Source organism: Panthera uncia, chromosome A2, assembly GCF_023721935.1.
Source record: "Panthera uncia isolate 11264 chromosome A2, Puncia_PCG_1.0, whole genome shotgun sequence".
In the NCBI taxonomy this organism is placed as follows: domain Eukaryota; kingdom Metazoa; phylum Chordata; class Mammalia; order Carnivora; family Felidae; genus Panthera; species Panthera uncia.
In genome coordinates, this window is record NC_064816.1 from 156,242,016 (window position 1) to 156,264,349 (window position 22,334).

At 49.4% G+C, this 22,334-nt stretch overlaps 1 long non-coding RNA gene and 4 other non-coding genes across 5 annotated transcripts; 2 read left to right on the forward strand and 3 right to left on the reverse strand.

The window, feature by feature from the left end:
* Window positions 1-1,904: 1,904 nt before the first annotated feature.
* On the reverse strand, window positions 1,905-6,434 carry LOC125930284 (uncharacterized). The gene is made up of 3 exons (XR_007460125.1): window positions 6,315-6,434; window positions 5,308-5,665; window positions 1,905-4,109 (listed from the first exon to the last, which is right to left on the reverse strand). It is a non-coding gene; the product is annotated as an uncharacterized LOC125930284 (long non-coding RNA).
* A 2,577-nt stretch (window positions 6,435-9,011) lies between these two features.
* TRNAC-GCA (transfer RNA cysteine (anticodon GCA)) lies at window positions 9,012-9,083 on the forward strand. Its single transcript has one exon. It is a non-coding gene; the product is annotated as a tRNA-Cys (tRNA).
* Window positions 9,084-10,343: 1,260 nt separating this feature from the next.
* Window positions 10,344-10,415, forward strand: TRNAC-GCA (transfer RNA cysteine (anticodon GCA)). Its single transcript has one exon. It is a non-coding gene; the product is annotated as a tRNA-Cys (tRNA).
* A 7,642-nt stretch (window positions 10,416-18,057) lies between these two features.
* TRNAC-GCA (transfer RNA cysteine (anticodon GCA)) lies at window positions 18,058-18,129 on the reverse strand. The gene has a single exon. It is a non-coding gene; the product is annotated as a tRNA-Cys (tRNA).
* Window positions 18,130-20,250: 2,121 nt separating this feature from the next.
* TRNAC-GCA (transfer RNA cysteine (anticodon GCA)) lies at window positions 20,251-20,322 on the reverse strand. Its single transcript has one exon. It is a non-coding gene; the product is annotated as a tRNA-Cys (tRNA).
* Window positions 20,323-22,334: the final 2,012 nt, after the last annotated feature.

Genomic DNA, 22,334 nt, shown 5'->3' on the forward strand with positions numbered 1-22,334 from the left:
GTGGGGGGAACCCCATGTCTGCCAACGCTTGACCTCCTGGCTCTTAATGCCAGCCACGAATCGACTTGAAAGGGCTTGAAAAACCTCAGAAGTTAAGTGACACACCTGAGACGTCTCTGCCGTGGCAGACGGTGCGGGGTTTGTTGGGAGGGTTATGGTTGTGCTTGCTGCTCCGGAAGGGTCTCTGAGGGTGAGGGCCGGCTCGGGTAGGGGAATCACAGAAGATCCGTGTGGCCCTAGGAGAGGGGACGAGCACCCAGGAGCCCAGGTCCCGGATCCTTTCAGCCGCTGGGCCCTGCTCTTACCTGAAGCAGATGCGATGGAGATGAGACGGTATTTGCCCAGTGGTTTGGCCAGCGATGCCCTCTGGCCTGGGGGTAGGGAGAGGAGCCTGGAGCTGGTTTGAACCGTTCCCCAAAATGGCACTAACCCATGTTGGCGTGGGCGACCTGTACTTCAGGTGTCCCTGACTACTGAAGATGTGGCCGCGTGTCTCTCAGGGCAGGAGTGAGGCAGCCTGGAAGACAGCAGAAGGGGCCCCGCGAGCGCACGAAAAGGAGCCAGGAGACATTGGTCTCCCTGGGGAAGAGGCTGGCGCCTGGGCGCTTCCAAGCCCCAAGTCCTTGGCTTTATTCCTTTATTGAATCCAATGGGCCCCTTGGATTTGAGAACCCAGAGCACTTTGAGATCATCTGATCAGCTGTCTTCAAGCAGGAAGAAGGTATTCTTAATTCCCATTTTCTTCGGTTTAATAGAATGCAGTGCGATGCAGGGAGGTTCAAAGACTTGCCCAGGGTCTCACGGAGACTAAATGTGAGTTGGCAACTGCTCTTGGCCACACCACCCTTCCCGTGGCCCCAGGGGCAGCTCGTACCCACACATTTACTTGCCAGCCTGTTCGTTTCTGGTGGGCGGAGGCCGCCCCCGATTTGTACTTGCACCTCTAGGACTCGCGGCACACTGTGAGTTCCCAGGAAGCTGCTGCACGAAGGGTTTATTGTGGGCCTGCTCTCCAGGGGTGCCCCAAGTCCAGAAAATGAGGTTCAGTCCTGGAACATGAAGTTCTTCGGGCTGTGGGCGAAGAGCCAGTGCGCGGGCGCTCGCGTGTCGGTGTGAGACACGGCTGGGCCGGTTTTGTCTCTTCCACACTCCCCTCCCGTCTCAGCTTGCACACCTGAATCCTCCCACTGCTTTGAGCGGCTCAGCAGTTAGCTTTCTGTCCTCTCTCCTCCTTGGGGAGGCTGGGGCCCAGAGCCTTCCTTCCCTTTGCCTGGCCACAGGTTTTCCTCTTCCAGAAGGTGGACCCGGGGTGCTGCGAGGCCTCCGGCTGAGGGGAGCGCCTGGAAGGGAGGGCCTCAGTAGGCCTGTGCCGCAGGGTACATGCACCGAGAGCTGACCTCCACGTGGGACTCGCTCCCCGTCCCGGGCCTCTGTCTCCCCATCTGGCAAGTTGGGTGGCTGGACCAAGTGACTTTGGGTTCTCCCTGCCTTTCTTGGATTCCACTTTGTCCCCTGTGGGGGCAGCAGGACCAGAGCCTTCTTCCTGGCCTGGTCAGGAGCACTGCCTGCCTGGGGAGCACGGGCGCTCTGCCGTGCCCCAAGCTCAGTGCTGTCCTCCACACATCTTCACGGGGGTGGACCCTACTCCGAACCTCCAGCGGGCACCCTTTCCCTGCAGGGCCTGCGGAGGCGAGCCCCATCACCGCCTTCATGCGGCCTAGGCCCCCTTTCCTCCCTCCTAGACTGTGCCACCACCAAGCCTCTGGACCCCAGGGGAGGGGGAGGCAGAGCAGCTTGAGAGCCCCCACAGCCTGTCCCCTCAAGACGAGTGCAGGCCCAGCCCCCACCCTCACCTGTACGGGCATTCTGGTATCGGGAGTCCCCTCTCCACCCCCCCCCCTCGCCCCCCGTGTGGAGAAACAGAGACAGAGGAGGGTGCAGTGAGCTGCCGACTGGTGGGGCCACATCCGGGTGTCCTGGCCCCCCTCCCCGGGACCCTACACGGCCCTTTGGGCAGTTAAACGAATGATGAGCCATTAGTAGCTCGGTTTTCTTTCTCTCTCAGATGACCACAGTTCATCTGATCAATATGCAGTTTTGAAAGCCTTTTTTGGGAGGGGTGGGGTGAGGAACCCTTGATTTGAATGACAGCTGGGAGCATATAACCCAGGGCAAGGCGGGACCGCTCTGGTTGAAGCAGGGCACAGTACCCTGGAGGCCCCTTCTCTCCGAACCCCAAGGTCATGCATGCCAAGACACCTGTTCCCTGCTTTCTAGACTCAGATATTTTACTGGGGAGAAAGGCTGACTTTGAAAGCAGGTTCTCTGGGGAGGCGAATGAAGTCACATTGACCTCAGAGCTGGAAGAAGGCGGAGACTGAGCAGGATGCTGAGTCTCCTGTAAGATGAGAAAGGGGAGCCTAGCACCCGGGCCCTCTGCAGCGGGACGAAGCAGCGAGTGGGAGAGCGGGTAGGCCGTGCTCTCCGTTGGCCTCTGTGAGCGCTCCCACCCCAGGAGCCTGGGGAGGTGGTGTGGGGCTCCCGCGGCCGCCAGGCTGGGCCTCTGTGCCGTTGAGGGAAGACTAGGCTGTTTCTAGGCCTCGGCAGCCACGGTTCCAGGGGGCGGCAGCTCGCAGGGAGGTACCCCTGTGCCAGAGGCCCCGGCCCCAGCTCTGCCAGGGCGCTGGGGTTTGCTCCTGAGTTGGGCTCAAGTGAGCACTGGGGAGGTGGGAGAATGAGGTCCTCGGGGGCACTTGGGTCTGTCCTGCGGCCTGAGAACTCCCTGCCGTTTTGACAGTTACTTTCTTGCATTCCACCCTCTCTGTAAGCTTTTCCAGACTCCACAGGAGAGAGCTCTGTTTCCTCCCTGGCCCCCAGGACAGGCTTTGCCCTCTGGGGCTGTTTTTGTACCCTCTGCTGTGAACACGGGGGCGCCGGAGACCTCTTTATTTACTGGACGCTTCCACAGGCAGGTTCTTCCTCTGGAGTCCTAGGAAAAGTGCAGATGTGGTTCTCGTTCAGTACGTCTGGGTGGGGTCGGGGTTCCCACAGGTTCCTCAGGGAACCCCGGGCAGGTCCACATTTGAGAACCAGGGTCGGCCATCTCGAACAGAGACTACCAGCCTCTACCCTTTGCACGCGTTTGCATTTTGACTCCGCAGATGTTTTCTCACAAGAGAACATTCTCACAGAGAAATGCAAAGGGTGCGAGTGAAGCTGACGGGCTCTCTGTGGTGGCCGCCCTCCCCACCGCACCCCTCCCGAGGGCCCCCACACTGTCACTCTGCTGTGTGGCATTTCAGGCTCCTCTCTCACGCAGTTTCATACACGTGGGAACTGGGGATAGACGCAGAGTTGAAACGACAGGGAGGCCGTGCCGTGGGTACCGACCTGCAGCTTCTCACTTAACAAAATGTCCTAAGAACCTTCAGGAAAAGGTGGGGCGCGTTTTGACCCGCGTCACTCTCTGGGAGCCTGGGCTGGCCGCACGGTGGGAACTTGGTGTCCGGGGCCCGGTCCGTCGTGTAGCCAGCCTGGTGGCCCTGCTGGCCGTCTCCCCAGCATGACTGTGGCACCGCAGAAGGGGACACACTGAGCCCTCGTAGTCCTAGGGACAGAATCTGGCTCAGCCTTGCATGGTGTGGATAGCCATTAGATACCGGTGGCCTGGAATGTTCTCCATTCGCTCATTTATGTAACAAAAAGTGAGCCTACCCTGATGCCTGAGGCAGGAAGGAGGGGCAGGAATGACTCCCTGTGCCCACCTTGGGTCTTAGAGATCTTAGAGACTGGTGCCCTTGGTGAGGTCACTTAGCCCTCCGAGGACATTTGCTCCCCACCACTGTGGCATGCAGGCTGTGTGACGGGCTGAATAAACAAAACAAAGTAATGAAACAGCAACTTAGACAAGATAGTGGTGACTGGTGCTGTCCCCGGACAGGCTCTTGGTGTCACAGGCCCAGGCTGCTTCCAGTTCGTTGCTCTATCCTTCCTCAGATGTGGCTTGTTGCCGTGGTTCAAGACGGCTCACTCCCGTGTCTGTAGCCAGTAAGAAGGAAGCAAGAAGGCGGGCGGTGTTCTTGCCCTTTAAGGTCAACGTTGATTTATTGCTTGAAAAAAAAAAATTCTTTTAGTTTTACTTTTTAAAAAAATTTACATCCAAGTTAGCATACAGTGAAACAATGATTTCAGGACTAGGTTCCTTAAAGCCCCTTCCCCGTTTAGCCCATCCCCCCTCCCACAACCCCTCCACTAACCCTGCTTGTTCTCCATATTTAAGAGTCTCTTCTGTTTTGTCCCCCTCCCTGTTTTTCTACTATTTTTGTTTCCCTTCCCTTACGTTCGTCTGTTTTGCCTCTTAAGGTCCGCATATGACTGAAGTCGTATGATTTTTGTCTTTCTCTAATTTCACTTAGTGTAACACCCTCCAGTGCCATCCATGTAGTTGCAAATGGCAAGATTTCATTCTTTTTGATTGCCGAGTAATACTCCATTGTGTGTGCACTACATCTTCTTTATCCATCCATCCATCAGTGGACATTTGGTCTCTTTCCATACTTTGGCTCTTGTCGATAGTGCTGCTAGAAACATGGGGGTGCATGTGTCCCTTCGAAACAGCACACCTGTATCCCGTGGATAAATGCCTGGTAGTGCAATTGCTGGGTCGTAGGGTAGTTGGGTTGTAGGGTAGTTCTTTTTTTTTTTTTTTTAAATTTTTTTTAACGTTTATTTATTTTTGAGAGAAAGAGAGCGTGAGGGGGAGAGGGACAGAGAGAGAGGGAGACACAGAATCGGAAGCAGTCTCCAGGCTCTGAGCTGTCAGCACAGAGCCCAACGCAGGGCTTGAACGCACGAACCGTGAGATCATGACCTGAGCCAAAGTCGGATGCTCAACCGACTGAGCCAGTCAGGCGCCCCAGGGTAGTTCTATTTTTAGTTTTTTTGAGGAACCTCCAAACTGTTTTCCAGAGTAGCTGCACTAGCTTGCATTCCCCCCCAATTTTTTTAATGTTTATTTATTTTTGAGAGAGAGAGAGAGAGACAGAGTGTGAGCAGGGAGGGGCAGACAGAGAGGAAGACAGAATCTGAAGTGGGCTCCAGGCTCCGAGCTGTCAGCACAGAGCCAGACGCGGGCTCGAACCCATGAACCATGAGATCATGACCTGAGCCGAAGTCGGATGCTCAACCGACTGAGCCAGCCAGGTGCCCCTATTTACTTCTTATTTAATAAGCACATACTTAGTACTTACAATGTATTTTATCGGTACCGACCAGGTGAAGCCTCATTACAACCTTTTGTTTACTCACATTATAGATAAAGAGACCAAGGCGCCGGGCAGTGCATTGCCCCGTGTCACGTAGCTGTGGACGCAGAGCCTGTCACATTGCACTGATGACCAGCCACACACCGCATCTGCTTGCAGGGGAGGCCCGGAAACAGGGTCTTTAGGTGGCCACGTGCCACATCTCCACTGGGAGGAGATGCCACCTCAGGAAGCCGCTCTCTTTGCTCCTCCTCGTCCGTCCAGGTTTCATCCTGAGATGGCGGCGACCCCGTCCCCTCTTCAGGCTCCACTTGTGATCCCAGTTCTCTTGCCGTTTCCACCACGTCCGCAGTGACGTCCTCCGCGGAGGTCCTGAACCTTCCATTTGTAAAAGACAGGATCTGTGAAGCACAAGAAAGCAGAGCGCAAGACAATGAGATCGGCCTGTACGAGAATAAAAAGCACGGCTGGTACAGGCTCCCCCAGAACCTGGAGCTCACAGCGGCCTTGGTCCCCAGGGTCCCACCCTCCCTGGGACCCCAGCAGACCAGGGAAGCCGACCGGTGGCGAAGCATGGCCTCTGTGTTGGGTAGGAGGCCGGAGGGAGGTGAGAAGAGCTGAACAGCGGGGGGAGAGGGAAGGAGAAGGGCGCAGGGAGGAGGGCGGACGCCGTGCAGGGGAGGGTTAGAGATGGCGGTGAGTGAGGACGGGGCCTCCAGAGTTCCAGCTTCTGCGTGTGGGTCCCAGCTGTGTGTCCTCCGGCCGCGGGGGAGCCGAGGTCAAGGCACTGCGGGACCAGGGATGGGGGAGGCTCATCACCACGGATGCACAAGCAGAGAGCAGAGGAGCCGAGGCCCGGGCCATCCGGGCCGGCGAGGAAGCACCCTGGAGGCCGCGCAGGCAGGATCCCACCCAGACCCCACGCTCGCCACAGAGCCTGAGGCGGGGCTCGAGCGCGCCACCCTGGGATGGTGACCCAAGCCCAATCAAGAGTCGGACGCTCAACCGACTGAGCCACTGCTGTTGGTGGCTGGCCCAGGCTCTACCCACACTCGGTATGGCCAGTCTTCAGTCTTCCTGATGTGCGTTCTCATGTGACGCAGTCGTATCTCATCGTGGCTTGTGTTGTCGTCGGTGTGTCGTTTCTTAGCACGAGCTGGCGTGGGGGTGGGGGTGGGGGCGCAGGGGGAGGGAGAGAGAGAATCCCACGCCCCGCGCAGAGCCTCACTTGAGGCTCCGTCTCCCAACCATGAGATCATAACCGGCGCCGAAATCGAGAGTTGGCCGCTTCCCCGACCCAGCCGCCCACGCGTCCCGATCTCATTGTGGTTTTAATTTTTATTTCCCTCATTACCAATGATGTGGAAGATACCCTTCTGTGCTTGCTGCCATCATACGTCTTCTTTGGTGAGGTGTCTGTGCAGGTCTTCTGTCCGTTTTTTTTGTTTTTTTTTTTCATTTGGGTTGTTTTCTTCTGACTCCGTTTTGAAAGTTCTCTGTATTTAATGGCGCAAGTTCTGTGTCAGATACGCGGCTTGCAGACACTTCCTCCCGGTCTGTGACTTGTCGTTTCACTCTCTTAACTGTCTTTCAAAGACCGAAAGTGCTTAATTTTGATGAATTCCAGTTTATCAAGTGAGCTTTTGGTGTCGTGTCTAAGAAAATTTTGCCTAACTTGGGGCACCTGACTTGCTCAGTCGGTGGAGGGTGCGACTCTTGATCTCGGGGCTGTGAGTTCGAGCCCCATATTGGATGGAGAGATTCCTTAAAAATAAAATCTTTAAAAGAAAAAGAAACAAAAGAAAAGAAAGAAAGAAAGAAAGAAAGAAAGAAAGAGAAAGAAAGAAAGAAGGAAGGAAGGAAGGAAGGAAAGAAGGAAGGAAGGAAGGAAAGAAGGAAGGAAAGAAAGAAAGAAAGAAAGAAAGAAAGAAAGAAAGAAAAAGAAAGAAAGGTTTTGCCTAATTCAAAGCCACACCCCCGGCTCTCAATCTCAGAGAGAAGCCAGTTTTCTTTAATGGTTGGAAATACCACATATCAGGAAACGCTTTATGAAATTTTCCACGTAAGAACCCGAATATTTCTGTTTTACAGTATGACGGTGTAAAAAGTGCCCGTTTCTTCCTCAACACGATGCAGCAGGAGCACCACCTCTTGAACGTTTTGTGTCACAAACCGGTCGGGGAGCCTCCCCGTCCTGTCATCTCTCCCCGCGGCTGCCGTGACCCCGTTCTGTTAGAATTCGCGTCACCGGGTTGGAAACGGCACGGCCCTGCACTGCTTAGAACCCACCTGCCCTGCTCTCCTGAGTAATTGGACATTTTGGCCATGTTTACGTGGGGTTTCGTTCTCAGTGAGCGCAGTTAACTCAAACAGTGTCAACCTCCCCTTCCCTCTCCCCAGCGCCTCCGCCGCGACGGTCCTCATAGCGTCTGTCTTTCTGGCCACCTCCCGAGGGGCCAGGCCTAACCAGAGGCCTCTCTCCCCTGCACCCACGCCAGCTCCTTCCGCCTCCCTGTCCTGCCAGCCCCAGGGCGCACACCGTTGGCTCTTTCGGCCCTTGGAGCCACTTCTGGGGCAACTGTCCGAACAAGCCTTCTTCCCAGAGGGCGCTGGCGTGACACCCGATGTCACCGGGGTGGGAAGGGAGCCCGAGGGGCGGAAGACCCACGCAGAGCGGGAGCCAGCCAGCAGCCTCACTGCCGGCCTTCTGGCCGGGGAAGGTGCCCATCCAGCTGGGCTCGCCTGGGGTCAGGAGGTTCCGTAGAAGGGGGCGGCAGGCCCCAGGACGCCTAGCCAGGGGCCAGGGCCCCCTTGGTCCGCCTCAGGTTGCCACCTCCTTCCCCTACAGTCAGTTGGAACTAAAAATATCACCCCCTGGGGTCAACGGGCCGGTGGACCCGATGGGAGGGGTCTGCGGTCAATTTTGGGGTGTCCCCGCGGCCTCAGGGGGAGAGCACCAAACGTGTGGACTCACTTCGGGTGCTCGGTCACTTCGCACCGCAGCCCGGGGGCTCTGGGGCCTGCCTCAGAACTTCTGCCCCAAAGGGCTACTTCCCCAAAGCCCTGCGAGCGGCATAGACTATGGAAGACTCCTTCTCCGGGGGAAAGGCACCGGGAGGGGTTGATAGGGACTCGGGTGGGCGGGGGCAGGGTGGGAAGAGCCTTCTTTGGCTGGGTCCCCCGCCAGTGCCCAGCCTTTCAGATCAGGGGACCGTCCCTCCCCTCCCCTGGCCGCCTCCCCGTTCTCGCTGCCCACACGGAGCGACCTGCCTTTGCTCCGGTCTTGGGAGCCGTGGCTTTCCATGCCCTGGGGGCTCACAAGCGATCCCGGCGGACACCCCTCCTCGAGCGGGAAGCTGGAGCTGTGCCCCAGATTCCCGCACGGTATTTCGGGGGCTGAGCGGGTGAGCGTATGGTGGAAAGGGAGAAAGGGGTCCTCTGCGTCTCGGGGGGTGGCGTCGGGACCAGCTTCCTGTCCCGGACCTGCTCTTCTACCCGGACAGAGACCCCTCGCCTCAGCGCCCCAGCTCAGGGAGGAAGAGGAAGTGGGGAGGCGAAGGGAGGACCAGCCTGGCACGCGGGAGCTGGTTAGTAGGTGTGGAGATGTGAACGCAGGAGTGAGCCACGAGAGGGAGAGCCGGGCTGTCATCGGGCAGGCTGCCCGCCTCCAGGAACTTGGCCGTCACGGTCCAGGGACAAGTCAACTGCACAGTCCAAGAGGTGCAGTTAAGGCTCCAAGACAGGCCTGGGGGTATAGCTCAGGGGCAGAGCATTTGACTGCAGATCAAGAGGTCCCCGGTTCAAATCCGGGTGCCCCCTTGCTGAGGTCACTTTTGGCCATGAAGTCGTAAAGAAGAGGCCAGCAGTTCTCATGCGGCCGGGTGTCTGGGTCCTGTTCTGTCCTCATCTCTAGGGTGGCGGTGAGGGTTCCATGAGGGCACGGCTGGTCATGCTGTGCCACAGGCTGTCCCCCACAGACAGTGTCCGGGAGCACCCTCACTGCATTAGCAGGAATCTAGACTTCCAGAACGTTTCTTGGCACACCTTCCTTGTGACCTCGTTCTCCAGCCTCACTGATGTGCAAAGACACCTGACCCATTCTTTAAAAACATTTTTGGGGGTGCTGGGTGGCTCAGTTGAGTGTCCCACTCTTTTTTCTTTTTAATGTTTATTTATTTTGAGAGAGAGGGAAAGAGGGAGAGACAGACAGCAAGTGGGGGAAGGGCAGAGAGAGAGAGAGAGAGGGAGAGAATCCCAAGCAGGCTCCGTGCTGTCAGCACAGAGCCCGATGCAGGGCTCAAACCCACGAACTGTGAGATCATGACCTGAGGCGATATCAGGAGTCTGATTCTTAACCGACTGAGCCACCTAGGCGCCCTAAGTGTCCGACTGTTGATTTTGGCTCAGGTCATGATCCCATGGTTGTGGGATGAACCCCTGCATCAGGCTCTGCGCTCAGCATGGAGCCTAAGATTGTCTGTCTGTCTGTCTCTCTTTCTCTGCCCCTCCCCCACTTTCTAAAAACAAAAAATTATTAAAAACATTCTTTGTTCTTGGGGCACCTGGGTGTCTCAGTCAGTGAAGCGTCCAACTTTGCCTTGGGTCATGATCTCACGGTTCATGAGTTCGAGCCCCGCGTCGGGCTCTATACCTACTTACAGCTTGGAGCCTAGAGCCTGCTTCCGATTCTGCTGTCTCCCTCTCTCCGCCCCTCCCCTGCTCAGGCTCTGTCTCTCTCTCAAAAAAAATGAATGAACACTAAACAAAAATTAAAAAACAAAACAAAAATCTTTGTTCGTACTCCTCCCTTGGCCTTATTCCTCCTTGGCCTCCTCTACTTCTTCATGTAGCGGGCTCCTCCTTGTCCATGTCCTCCAGAAAGTTCTTTGTCCATGAATGAATGAGTGACACAGTGAGCACCTTCCCCGAGGCTTGGAGTCGGTAGGAGGCTCTCCCTGGGATGAGTGTGAGGTTCCCAGAAACAACCACACTCATCCTGATGAGAGCAAAACACAGGCGCGCAGAGATCCTGAGTGCGGTGCCTGGGTGGAAAGGTGATGATGGGAGCCATAGGCAGGTGGGGGCATAGCTCAGGGGTAGAGCATTTGACTGCAGATCAAGAGGTCCCCGGTTCAAATCCGGGTGCCCCCTCTCCTCCCTTTTAAATTACTGAAGCAGGTATTGGAATTACTGCCTCCGTTAAGTTAATGCTCTGTCTTGGGATGAGAATTTAGGATCTGCACCAAGACCAGCCCCAAGAATCCGTCCCTGAGCATCATCCAGACAATAGCTCCTGGGATCACATTTGACTGAAGAGGCTGACGAAATTGGCTCCGTCCGCTCCCACCTACCTGGGGACTCTTGACCTTCATGGCCTGCGGGGGGACATCACTTTCCTTCTCTTAATGTCTCATTTTTCTCGACCTTGTTATAATCTCCAGAGAGAAGGCGATCTCTTTGTTCTTACTGCCTCCACGTGTTCAGTATGGACATACATCTTCCTACTCCCCGGGAGGGACTGTGCAGATGAGAGAACATATCAAAAGCAGAGCCTCTGTTCTCTCCCTAGGGATTTCTCAGAGGTGCTGTCTCCACCACAGCCTTAGACCCACTGCATCCTCCCTGCTCCCTCCTTAAAACGCAGGATGGGTATGAAGAATCCTGCAGAGGGGCGCCTGGTGGCTCTGTCGGTTAGGCCTCCGACTTCGGCTCAGGTCATGATCTCGCCGTTCGTGAGTTTGAGCGCCGCATCGGGCTCTGGGCTGCTAGCTCAGAGCCTGGAGTCTGCTTCGGATTCTGTGTCTCCCACACTCTCTGCCCCTCCCCCAGCTCACACTCTGTCTCTCTCTCTCTCAAAAATAAAAAAATAAAAACATTAATTAAAAAAAGAATCTTGCAGAGCAATCTCCACGTTCCTTAAAGAGAAAAGTAATTTGAAATGATCTTTCCTAGGAGGACAAATAAAGAAGCTGGGAAATATTGCCAAACAGCTCATTAAAAGCCTCAAAGGGCTTTGGGACACCAGGGTGGCTCAACTGGTTAAGTGTCTGACTCTTGGTTTCGGCTCAGGTCATGATCGTGCAGTCTGTGAGCCTGAGCCCCACATCGGGCTCTGTGCTGACAGTGCAGAGCCTGCTTGGGATTCTCTCTCTCCCCCCCTGCCCCTCCCCTACACATGCGTGCATGCTCTCTCTCTCTGTCAAAATAAATTAAAAAACTTAAAAAGCCTCAAAGAGCTCACTGGTTAGATAGGAACTAACTAGTTAGATAGCTAACTAGTTAGATGGGTGGAAATTCAGAACAAATGCGAAACATGGGGCAGCTGGGTGGCTCGGTTGATTAAGCGTGGGACTTCGTCTCAGGTCACGGTCTTGCTGTTTGTGAGTTCGAGCCCCGCGTCGGGCTCTGTGCTGACAGCTCGGAGCCTGGAGCCTGCTTTGGATTCTGTGTCCCTCCTTTCTCTCTGCCCCTCCCCCACTCCTGCTCTGTCTCGCTCTGTCAAAAATAAATAAATGTTAAAAAAAAAATTAAAGAACAAATGGGAAACAGGAAGAGAAGCTCTACATGAGAAGCTGCTTTGGGCCTCAGTCCAGAAGAGGCAGGGGAGAGCCTAAGTGAACTTCTGGAAGTCTCTCAGGACCAGGGGCTAGAAGTCTGGGCCCACCTAGAAGGTAAACTGAATGAAAATAGCTCCTGCAAGAATTTGTAGCTGGTCTTTGTGTCATTCGAATGGCCCAGAAAACTCAAGCCTTGAAATTATCTTAAGGTATCCTGACTGCTAGAGCCCCTCAAATACCTGCAAAAAACAAAGGAAGGATATTATCATCTCCACCTGGCTTCAAATTAGTCCTACAAATACATTTTTGAATACATTGTTCAGTAGGCAGTCAAGAATAACTATGTACACAAGGAGGCAAAAACCACCAATAAAAATCAGTAGAAAGAACAGGCCACAGAACTAAACACAGGGACTTTTATATTAGAACATCCAGAAACACACTATACAAAGATAATGCTTACTGTTTTCAAGAAGGTAAGAGACAAGCTTGAGAATTTCAGTAGGAAGCTGGAAAGCATAAGCAATAACTAAGAGGATATGAAATGAGAACATAGAAATTTTATATCTACAAATCAATAACTAAAATTAAAATCTCAATGGGGGTGCCTAGGTGGCTCAGTCGCTTAAGTGTTAGACTTCAGCTCGGGTCATGATCTCATGGTTCGTGAGTTCGAGCCCTTCAGTGGGCTTTCTGCTGTCAGCACAGAGCTGGCTTTGGATCCTCTGTCCCCCATCTCTCTCTGCCCCTTCCCCACTGGTTCTCTCTGTCTCTCAAAATAAATAAACTTAAAAACAAAAACCTCAATGAATATGTCCATGTTACTCTCAGTGAATAGTTTCAGCCAAAGAGAAAATCGTGAATTAGAACATTGGAACGAAAAACTGTCCATTAGAAAGCATGCAGAGAGAAAAGCATAGCAAACACAGAATACAGAGTAATAAATTTAGAGGATACAATGAGAAAGTCTCATGTACATTGAAATGGACTCCTGGAAGAGAAAATGAAGTAGATGGAATATTTGAGGAGACAGAGGCTAAGACAGTTTTGCAGCTTAGGAGTTACTGTAGTAAAATTGCAGAAAATCAGAGACAAGAAACTCACAAACATCATGAAAAGAAGACCCATTACTTTCAATGAGTTCCAATGAGACACAACAGTGAGTTTTCAAGAGCAACAATGGAAACCAGAAAGCAGTGGAATTGCATCTACTGAAATACCATAACTGTTAACATAAAATTCTGTACTCAGGTAAAATATCCTTCATGAGTCGAAGGTAAAGTAAAGACAATTTCAGACAAATAAAAATGGAAAGAACTCATCCACAGTCTGCATGTGCTAAAGGAAATTCTAAGCGGTATATTCTAAGCAGCAGGGAGATGATTTGGACGGAAGAACGGATGTAGGAAGGAAGACAGAGGCAGAGAAACAGTAAATATCTGAATACATCTAAGTGAGCGTTGACTGCATTAAAAAAAACAATAATGAGGTTGACACAACTTATGGAATAATGAAAAAGGCAAAAGCTGCATATAGGTTGGGAGGAAAGTAAATGGAATTAAAAGTATTGTAAGATGCTTGTATTACTTGTGTAGAGGGTAAAGCCATTGGTTAGCCATATACTTTGAGAAATAGCTATGCATATGGAGAAGAAACATCATTTATATTTTTCAAACTATCAGGGGGAAATAATAGCATTATAAAAATCTCAGTCAAACAAAGAAAGAAAGGGAGAAAAACAAAAACACTATAAATTGAAAGCATAAAATAAGGAGGTAGATTTGAATACAAATACATCAGCAATTACATTAAAAGTAAATAAGTTTAGTGCCCCAGGTTAAAAGACAAAGATTATCATATTGGGGTTAAAGCAACCGACGAACTATATTCTATTTACAAAAGATGCCAACTACAACCTAAGGTTACAGAATGATTAAAACCTAAAAGGATGAAAAATATATGACTGCAGAATATTAACAAAAAGAAAGCAGACAAAATAGACTTTAAGACACGAAATATTGCTCCCACCCTGGATTTCAAGGATCAAAGAGCACCCGCTTGGACCACCCACTTCAGATTTCCCCACCGGTGTCCCAGACTCCATCACTACAGTGACTTCTCAGTGACAGATGACTTTTCTCCATAGAGGTACCACTTTACTGTCCGTGTTGGATTCAGCTTCCTCTGCCTTTTGTAACTCCCCTGTACATTTCCTGACTGACCAATGTGGATCCATAGGTAGGGACATCTCTATGCCCCTACTCAGCAGGAAGAAGCGACAGAAGATGGGACCTTTCACCTTCAACAACCTTAAAGATTTAAGGGTCAAAATTTTTCACGGGGAATATAATGAGGAACCATAAGGGAAGCTGAGGGCCAATCACAAGCTAGCATGACCCCCCCCCCCCTCAGGTAGGATATATGTGATATTCCTCAGGCACTCCTGGCTGCCCAAGGACAAAGGAAAGGACAGAAAACAAGTGGTTAAACTTATAGTCTCCATCAGGTTACAAATAGCTCATCAGTAGCCTAATCTCCAGGAACCCCCTACTATCTTAATGATAATGCTTTGCTAGAGGGAAAAACAACCTTAGCTTGGCAATAGCTAGGCCTCCAGTAATCTGCAAATCCTCTTTAGCATATGGAAATCCCTTTTAGAAACTTTCTCTTGACTTTACCTCCCCCAACTCCACAGTGTCTAAGCAGTCACTCTGCACAACCCCAGTGCAGCTTTTCTGGCCCACGGGTCCTGTCTTCATGCTTTAATAAAATCACCTTTTTGCACCAAAAAAAAAAAAAAAAAAAAAAAAGACACAAAATGTTACTAGAGACAACAAGATCAGTTATTAATAATCAAAGGCTGAATTTATCAGGAAGATGTAAGAATTCCTAATCTTTATGCTGCTAGTAACACAGCTTCAAAATATGTAAGGCAAAAACTTGACAGAATAACAAAGAGAAATAAACAAATTTAGAATTAGAGTGGAAAATTTTTACATACCTTTCTCATTAATGAACAGAAGGGAGCAGAAACATGAATAATTAAAAATTTTGTTTAGTTTCTTTCCCCCATAGCTTTATTGAGGTACAATTGACAAATAGAATCGTAATATATTTAAAGTGTACAAAGTAATGATACGATTTACGTATAGATTGTGAAATGGTTACCACAATCAAGTGAATTAACACACCCATCACCTCAGATAGTTACCTTTGTGTGTGTGTGTGTGTGTGTGTGAGAGAGAGAGAGAGAGAGAGAGGATGCTTAAGATCTACTCTCAGCAACTTTCAAGAATACAGTACAGTATTATTAACTATATTCACCATGCTGTACATTAGATCTCTGAAACTTATTTATCTTATAACTGAGAGTTTCTACCCTTTGACCAACATCCCCCCATTTCCTCCACCCCTCAGCCCCTGGCAACCACCAATCTACTCTCTGTTTCTATGAGTTTGACTTTTTAAAAAATTCCACATATAAGTGATACCATATGGTACTTACCTTTTTTTTTTTTTTTTTTTTTGGTCTGGCTTATTTTGTTTAGTACGATTCCCTCCAGTTTCACCAGATGGCAGGATTTCCTTCTTTCTAATGGCTGAATAATATTCCACTGTGTATGTGTAACATTTTCTTGATTCATCCATTGATGGACACTATATTGGCATTTAGAGAAATATGTATAGCTTTGAGCAATATGCTGGAAAAGAAGATTAAAAATAAACTAAGAATCCATCTCAAGAAGTTAAAAAAAAAACTGGATGAAAGAGTACTATGAGAGGAGAAAGAAATAAAAGAACAGAAATTAATGAAATAGAAAGCGAACACACAGTGAACAGGATTAACAAGGCCAAAGTTGGTTTTTGAAAAGAAAAGATGGATTAACCTCTGGTGAAACTGTTAAGAAAAAGAAGAAAGCAGAAAAAGATAAAGCAATATTATAAATCAAAAAAGAAAAACTGCAGATTCTTAAGACTTTAAAATAATGATTATTGAGCACTATGAAAAATTAATATATACAAAATTTTTAAATCTAATAAGCATAAACAAAGAACTTACTGTGAGGCAGGCATGATTTTATGTACTTTAAAGATTATTAATTTATCTAACTTTTGTAACCTCTCCACAAACTAGGCACTATCATTGTACTCATTTCTATTATCATGCCCGTTTTATATATGGCAAAACTGAGGCTGAGAGAGTTTATCAATTTCGCCAAGGCCCCTCTTGTTAGAACCCAGAATTTGAACCCATGCATTATGCCTTAAGAGTCCAAGGACTTTGCCACTATGCTATGCTGAAATTGATCAAGGACTTAAAAATACTACAACTTAACAAAGCTGACACAAGAAAAAATAGAAAAACTGAATAGTCAGTCATCTAAGTTTTTAAATAGTTCTTTTATTCAAACTGTTATTTGAAACCTTGATAAAAAAATTCAGACGAGATGGTCTTACTGGCGAGTTTTGTCTCATACTTAAATAAGCAATAACTATTTTTACGTAAAAATCTGAGAATAGAAAAGGTGGATACATTCTACAACTCCTTTTGTGAGACTAGCACAATCTTAATACCAAAACCCAACGAGGATGGTGTAAAAAATGCATAGACCAATCTCATAAAATATAGGTATAAGAAATTAAATAAATTATTACCTAACCCAATTCACAAATATATAAAAAGGGTAGGACTTCATGACCAAGTTGGATTTATACCGGAAATGCAAAGTATGTTTAATTTTAGAAAAAGCAATAAGTGAAATTCACTATGTAAATAGACTAAAAGAGGAAAATCGTATGATTATCTCAATGGATCAAAGGGGAGGGTTGATAAAATTTCACATCAATCCATGATAAAAAAAAATTCTTTTAAACTAGAAATAGAAAATTCCTTAATTTGATAAAGACCATTTATTAAAAGTATAGTTCACAATAGGTACTTAATGGTGAAATGTTGAGAACTTTTCATTTGAAATCAGAATGAGTCAAGATATCTGCTATCAACATCCTATTCGACATTATACTGGAGGTCCTAGTCAGTATGAAAAGGTAAAAAAACAAAAAGTAAGGATTGGAACAAGGGAAATAAAACTTCCAAACTACTTAGATGATACGAGTATATACATAGGAAATTAAAAGAATCAACAAATGAATTATTAGAATTAATGCGTGGTTAGCAACACGAGTAGCATGTACCCTCCATTCTTTTATCCCCTTTTGCTTGGCAAAATCACTCTTAAAAACAATTTTTTTTTTAACATGTATTCATTTCTGAGAGACAGAGAGGGACAGAGCACAAGCGGGGGAGGGGCAGAGAGAGAGGGAGACGCAGAATCCGAAGCAGGCTCCAGGCCGTCAGCACAGAGCCCGAGGTGGTCTTCAAACCCACAAACTGCGAGATCATGACCTGAGCTGAGGCCGGAAGCTTAACCGACTGAGCCACCCAGGCGCCCCCAAATCACAACTTTTGAAATGATATACTAGAAATTTCTGTATTCAAATCTTAAAATTCTAAAGTTAGTCTTCCTCCCAAATTACATAAAGACACTGTAACTCTTATGACTCCATTCTTTATATGTTATTATTAACCAGTATTTTTGTTTTATATTTTAAAAAAAACTATAAATTAGATCTTAGTATTGCTTTAAATGGTCAATGATTTTTAGATTTATTTACATACCTTATCATTTCTTTGTTTAACATTCCTTCTTATATCTTAGACCTCCCATTCTGGAATCATTTTTCTTTTCTCTAAAGTAGATATTTAAAATTTGTCTTAGCGAGGGTCTGTTGGCAGGAAACTCTCTCAGCTTTTGTATGTTCTTGAAGAATAGTTTGGCTGGGAATAGAATTCAAAGCTGACTGTGATTCCCTCTCAACTTACGGAACGTGTTATTGTGCTGTCTTCTGGCTTCCTCTGCAACTGCTGAGAAATCACACAACAGTCAAAATATTGTCCTTTTAGGGGTGATCTCACATTTCCCTCTGGCTACCTGCAAAGGGCAGAGTCCTCGCCCTCAGCCAGGAGACCAAGTGCACCCTGGAGAGTGCGGGGACCAGCCAAGGGGCGTGTGGGAAGATGGGAGGAGGGGACAAACACATCACCTGAGCAGAACTGCGCGCTTGGGTGTGTGTGACCTCTGCTTCTGCACCCTTTGCAGGAAAACTCAGAAACCAGATTCGGCAAGAGGAGAGGAAATTGGAACTTCTTTACCACCCCTGGTGACCAAAACGCTAGGGGGCACCCAGATTTGAACTGGGGACCTCTTGATCTGCAGTCAAAAGCTCTACCCCTGAGCTATACCCCCCACTATACCAGTGAGGCCCAATTAACACCCTTTGCCTCCACAGCCACACCCAGGGCTTAGGCTCCGGGTGCCTCTTCAGCACGGTTGGCTGAGTGGCCAGACCTGCTTTACCGCTCAGTCCTCTCCCTGCCTGCGAAGCAGCAGCTTTCACTCACAACTCCGTCCCTGGCGAGGGCAGCAACTTGGGCAGCATTCCCCGACAGCCGGGAGGATCTCTCAGAACATCCGTCTTGTGGGTTTTGTGCTGAGCACCTGCAAACCGAGAATCAAAATGCCCAGTGGCTGGCCAAGCACGAACACCCTGAAAAAGGGAGAAGACACGCTGACTGGAGAAGGGGTCAGAGCCTTACCCTCGGACGCAGGCTCAGGCCCCTCTGCTGGCCTCGGATCTCCACGTATTCAATGCTTTTAACCGCCTGAAGAAATGATTGGGGAAATGATGGCCCCTCAGTTCCAAGTCCCCCTTTCTGCGCCCCGCTCTGCGATGCTGGCTCCGGGACTCTGTAAACCACGCTTATCCTTTGCCAGGGGGCTTCCTGATTGTTCCCCTGAAGGGCTCTTCGGGGGAGCCCCGAGGGTGGGAGAAGGAAGAAGCCCGTGTTCTGCCCGCTGGGGCTCCTGTCGGTGTCACCGGGCAGCGACAGTCCGTCCCAGGAGCGTCCGGGATTGCCACCTGCGGTTTGGCGTTCACGGGACCAGCCTTGCCCCGACTCTTCAGGGCCACCAGTGCCTCCTTAGAGATCTGAGTCGGGGGCCCACCGAGATCCTCCCCAAGCCTGTGAGATTTAACAAGTTCCTCCTTTTCTGTTTGCTCCCCCAGCCCTAGAGTGATAGCGGCCTCTTGTCTTCGAGTTCTCAGAGTTCTGGTGGTTGTGGGTTGAATTGTGTCCTCCCGAGGAGACATGTCACCGCGGCGGTGTGTCCCCAAGCCAAGGAACTCGAAGAACTGCCACCGGACACGGAAAGCTAGAAGACACGAGGGAGGACCGTCCTCTTCAGAGAGGACACAGCCCTGCCCACACCTTGATTTCAGACTCCGGGCCCCCAGGGCTGTGAGACAATACATTTCTGTTGTTCTAAGCTTCCCAGCTCGTGGTCTTTGGCTGCAGCAGCTTTTGGACTCTGATGCACTGGTTAACGATTATTATTATTTTAAAAATTTTTTAAATTTTATTTATTTATTTATTTATTTATTTTTAAATTTACATCCAAGTTAGTTAGCATCTAGTGCAACAATGATTTCAGCAGTAGATTCCTTAATGCCCCTTACCCACTTAGCCCATTGTCCCTTCTAGTAAACCCTCTGTTTGTTCTTCATATTTAAGAGTCTCTTATGTTTTGCCCCCCTCCCTGTTTTTGTATTATTTTGGTTTCTCTTCCCTTAAATTGATCTGTTTTGTCTCTTAAAGTCCTCATATGAGTGAAGTCGTACGATATCTGCCTTTCTCTGAGTGACTAATTTCACTTAGCATCATCCCCTCCAGTTCCATCCTTGTAGTTGCAAATGGCAAGATTTCCTTCTTTTTGATTGCCGAGTAATACTCCATCGTATGTATAGACCACACCTCCTTTATCCATCCATCCATCAGTGGACATTTGGCCTCTTTCCATACTTTGGCTCTTGTCGATAGTGCTGCTAGAAACATGTGGGTGCATGTGTCCCTTCGAAACAGCACACCTGTATCCCGTGGATAAATGCCTAGTAGTGCAATTGCTGGGTCGTAGGTAGTTCTATGTTTAGTTTTTTGAGGAACCTCCATACTGTTTTCTAGAGTGGCTGCACCAGCTTACATTCTTATGATTATTTCTATTAAATACTCTGCTCAAATAATGGAGGCAGCTTTTGTTTCTGGACTGGACCCTGGATGCTACTGAAATTGGTACCATTGTGGTCCTGGGGGAAACAGACCCTCAGAGAGGGCACTGGGGATAGATTCGGTCTTGTCCTTGGTCTTCAAGGTGGTGCTGAGAGCCTGACTGGCCCCTGCATCTATGACGTGGCCATAAATGTGCTGGCTCGTAGACTCTACCAGCCTCGTCCTGTGAAGGGAACTAGAGTTTGGTGTCCATACAACTTGGTTTCGTCCTTTCAGTTCAAGGAGGAAAAAAGCATGCTCTCAAAGGGGGCACCTGGATTTGAACCAGGGACCTCTTGATCTGCAGTCAAATGCTCTACCACTGAGCTATACCCCCACCTGCTAGAGGAGCTGTGTAATTAATAAACTTCTTACGCTTCCACACGCAAGCTGCTCATTCAGACTCAGAGAATTGCTAGTTCTGTGCAACGATAAATGCACTGTCTCGTGCCATAACTGTCCTCCTTTTCACGAAAGACACCATCCCTTCTTGGCATCAGCTTGGAAGATCACTGAAGGTTCCATCTGAGGCAACGGAGTCTGTGCCTCGCTTGGTATTTGGGCAGAAGGTGAAGCCCAGAGGTAAGCTGCTGTTTATTGAACAGTGACTAGAATGTTCATTGCCAGCTTTTCAATTTTTGTCATATGAAGGTTTAAATTTCGATATGGTCAAGTTGATCCTTTATAGTTTTTCATTTGGGGGCTGCATTTGAGTGCCCGGATGGCTCAGTTGTTTGAGCGTCTGACTTTGGCCCAGATCATGGTCTCATGGTCCGTGGGTTTGAGCCCCACGTTGGGCTCTATGCTGACAGCTCAGGGCCTGGAGCCTGCTTTGGATTCTGTGTCCCCCTTCTCTGTCTGCCCCTCCCCTGCTCGTGCTCTGTCTCTCAGAAAGAAATATTGACTTTTTTTAAAAAAAGAAAATATCCTTCCTTGGGTCAGGATGGCATCCCTGTCCTCCTTTCGGGCTTGCGTGTTCAATACAGCTGTGACACACCTGCTGATTTCTGGTGGAAACAGAGGCTGACGCCCACTGCTGGCTCGTGCCAGTGGGTGCGACGGTTTCTTCCTCATGCCGGTTCTGCAGCTTGCTTTGGGGCACTGCTCCTAGAAGTTTAACTCGGAGACTCAGTTTCCACCACTCTTCCCTAGTGAGATATATATTCGTAATGAACTTTAAAGACAACCTAGCTTCTGTTGCCGGTACCTGAGGGCCCTGACTGCCGCGGCGAGCTAAATCCCCAAGTGCCTTCTGTTCCACACGGCCAACAAACGCGTCTCCAAGGGGGAGGAAGTGAAGCAAAGCCTTCCCAACTTTCTGCAGTGAAGGCTCAGCTTTATTTTTATTTTCTTAAAATCTGTCATGGCTCAATACCAGTGCAACAGACTTGGCTTTGAGACCCTCCCTCCAGCCCCACACGACGCCAGAGCTGGCTGCCATCGGATCATTGTAGAATTTATAAGCATTGACACCGAGTTCACGGACAACACGTTGAGTGGCACCAGTCCCAAGGACATGTTGACCGTGAACTTCTCCGGAACAGAGGGATGGCTTCACTGCTCTGTTAGGATAGTTATGGGACCCCTCTGTAGAACCACCTTTTCCAACGGGTCGAAGATTCACACTCCACCGGTTAGGAACTGCGTTCAGCTGCTGGTAACTGACTAGAAATGAGAGTGCTGTTGTGCTAAGGGGTGCACACTCACTACGGTACCGTGCATTCTTAGCGTGAAAGAAAGGAAGTTCCTGGGGGGGGACTTATAGGCAAGGAAGCTGCCAAATGCACATGGCCCCTGAGCTCTCTTTATTCCACAGAGGGGTAGGTGTGGACCAGGTAGAGTTGGGTGCATCCGGGAATGTGCACGCGTAGAAGGACCTTTCCTTGGGCTGCTCTATATTGTCATGGGGGAGCTAGGAAGGCCTCGGGAACACCTGCTTGCCCATAACGATGGGAGTTTCCTGGTCAAGAAAGTGACCGTGTTAGAAAAGCCTCCTTCTCATGACTAATTCGGACCAACTGAGCTAGGGACTTGATATGTTGTTGATGGGGAAAGGACACGAGCCTTCAGAGTCATCTTGATTTGTGGTGTAAACAAGCTAGACATATACACTTTTCTTTTGGAAACCCGACGGGTGTGGGGTGAGCAGACCAGGACTGGCATGGCCACTCTGGGGTGTCTTTAGGGACACAGGCTCCTTTTAGCTCTCTGGGCAGCCTTTCTTGAAATGTGGATCCCATCCTCAAGGTTGACCCATGGTGCAAGTTGGCAGCTGGTGCTCCAGCCGTCACATCTATGCTCCAAGTGGGAAGCAGGAGTAAAGGCCAAAAAAAGGGACATGTTGTGTTT